Source organism: Littorina saxatilis, linkage group LG5 (assembly GCF_037325665.1).
Source record: "Littorina saxatilis isolate snail1 linkage group LG5, US_GU_Lsax_2.0, whole genome shotgun sequence".
Taxonomy (NCBI): Eukaryota; Metazoa; Mollusca; class Gastropoda; order Littorinimorpha; family Littorinidae; genus Littorina; species Littorina saxatilis.
Genome location: NC_090249.1, coordinates 21944903 through 21947618, shown reverse-complemented (window position 1 = coordinate 21947618; position 2716 = coordinate 21944903).

The window sequence follows — 2716 nt, the reverse complement described above, 5'->3', positions numbered from 1 at the left end:
GGGGGCGAGATGGGAGGGGGCGAGTTAGGAAGGGACGAGTAAGGAAGGGGCGAATTAGGAGGGGACGTCACCGTCCAGTCTCCCGTGACTCGCAGAATTCTTTCAGTTTCTCTCTCCAGAATCTCAAACGATAAGCTGTACAAGTGGAGTGGGGAGGGGGGGGTAGGTAGGGAGGGACTGAAGGGTGACGTCCCCATTCGCCCCGGCCGGCTCGCCGCTTCCCATCTCGCCGTTTTCGAACTCGCCGCAACCCATCTCGCCGCCAATTATCTTGAGTTTTGCAAGAGAGGCGATTCGCCCCCTCCCATCTCGCCGCCAACACACACACACACACACACTCACACACACACACACACACACACACACACACACACACACACACACACACACACACACAATGCGTTGCAGTTGGTGACAAAAGGAAACATTAATAATGCGTATGTGCAAGTCCAACAGGTGGCTGCATTTGCCACAAACATTACACGGGTAACGATAGTTAACATTGCACACATATACTGTAAAAAGTAACGTTAATTAAAAATGTGAGTCCTACAGGTGACAAGAAATAGCAATTGCCATGCATTTTTTCACAGTCTTTTTGTCAATTCTAAACTGGAACTCTAGTCAAAATTTCATTTTCCTCCCCGACTGGTGGTCGCGACCTGGAGAGCCATGGTTGTGAAGTGACTTTCACAGAACAGAAATCAGGTAAACTCAGGAAAAACTCAGGTAAACGTGTCATTTTTGTTAACCTGTTTTACACGAGAAACGTCAAAAGTCAACTTCATCGCATGGGATATACGGTAAACTCAGGATAAACTCAGATAAACGTGTTATTTTTTATACCCTGTTTTGCACAAGAAACGTCAACTTCATTGCATGGAATACACGGGGGCGAGTTGGCACTGCTTGCGGGGGCGAGATGGCACCCTTGGCAGTTTGAAAGCAAGTAGACCGTGAAGTCGGCGACTCTAGCAAAGCGGCGGCGAGACTGGGCGGGGGCGAGTCGGTACCTCGCCGACTGAGGTGATGTGACGGAGGAGAAACTGAAGCATCCCTGGGAGGGCTTAGTTAGTCGACGAAGGTCCATTTTTGTTGGTTTTCTGGTTTCGAGATATAGTAATTTTGATACAGTGGAAGTTTTAAAATGGGGGTAGATTTACAGAGGTTACTTATAATCAGAAACTCTGAGAAAAGTGAAGTCTTAAATTGGGGGTAGATTTACAGAGGTTACTTATAATCAGAAACTCTGAGAAAAGTGAAGTCTTAAATTGGGGGTAGATTTACAGAGGTTACTTATAATCAGAAACTCTGAGAAAAGTGAAGTCTTAAATTGGGGGTAGATTTACAGAGGTTACTTATAATCAGAAACTCTGAGAAAAGTGAAGTCTTAAATTGCGGGTTTTAAAAGGGGGGTTCCACTGCAGTCGTGCAGCTGCCACTGCATCACAAAGTCTGAGGAAAATTAGTAAATATAAAGTTTTAACTCAGCAAATGTTCACCAAGGTAATGAATAAACAAACATGGATCAAACCGTAGCCCGGACACGATTTCAGTTTAAGAAAGGCCGTGGGCAGACATAGAGTTGGCTGGCAAGCGGCGAACGGGGTATTGAGCTTTGATCTAATGATTGTTTTACTGCCGGTAATGTGGTTTTACGTTATTGACCGTTATTAGTGAGCGCAGCACAGGGATACATTTCTGTTTCAATCAACTTGCTTAAGTGTTAATGCCGGTATTAGCATTGTATTGTATTGTATCGTTTTGTATTGTATTGTATTGTATTGACGATATTGTATTGCATAGTATTGTATTGTATTGTATTGTATTTTACTGACGGTATATATATTGTGATGGATTTTTATTGATTTATGTTTTATTCTAATGTAGCTTATATCCCAGGCCTTCTTTGAAGGCCACTGTAATTAAGCCGTTCCATCCATATGACCACATCAATGAAACTATTTGATCTTCTATTCTTTATTAATCTCAATCTGAAATGTATAATTACTAATGAAGAATTGTCACATGAAAGATAGTTCAGAGCACAGATATGTATACACACTGATAAGCCGGGGTTCAGAGCTTCGAAGCCGCGGCAAAGCACTAGGAAGAATCATACAAGGGACGGCCGTGGGTCAGCCTGTGGCACAGTGGTAAAGACTACAGTACACAGTACACGCATTTTATCATCTCTGTGGTTATGGCCGGCCGCCGGAAGGTAAGGGTGAACTGCCGCCGGCCGGGGCTGGCAGTCACAAAATGTGCATTCATATATATTTGTCCTGGCGAAGCACTGAGAGTGTTTGATGAACCGCTCTTTTAATTCAGTATAATGATATACCAACATGCTCTCACTACAGCCTTGCGCTCCGGCAGTTACAATCACTGGCGGCACAGTTCAGGCGCACCGTGGTGTGCTAAATGTTCTGCTCTGCTCCGGCGTGACGTAACATTTATGTTGCTCCATTCAAAAAGATAAATGTTTCTTCGTCGCAATAATCAAAATAATTTCTGCAAACAATTCATTATTGTTATTCTTGAAGCGACTAAAATATTTTTCTGCTGCCTTTAACACTGAGAAGCCCTGCAAGTGTGCTCAGAAACTCCGAGCAATGAACGCTGTCGAAGGTACACAACCGTGCCCTGCTTTCCCTTTCTCTTTTCGGTGAGTAGCTTCCCTTATAGAGGGAAAACAACTCTCCGCACAGCAGCG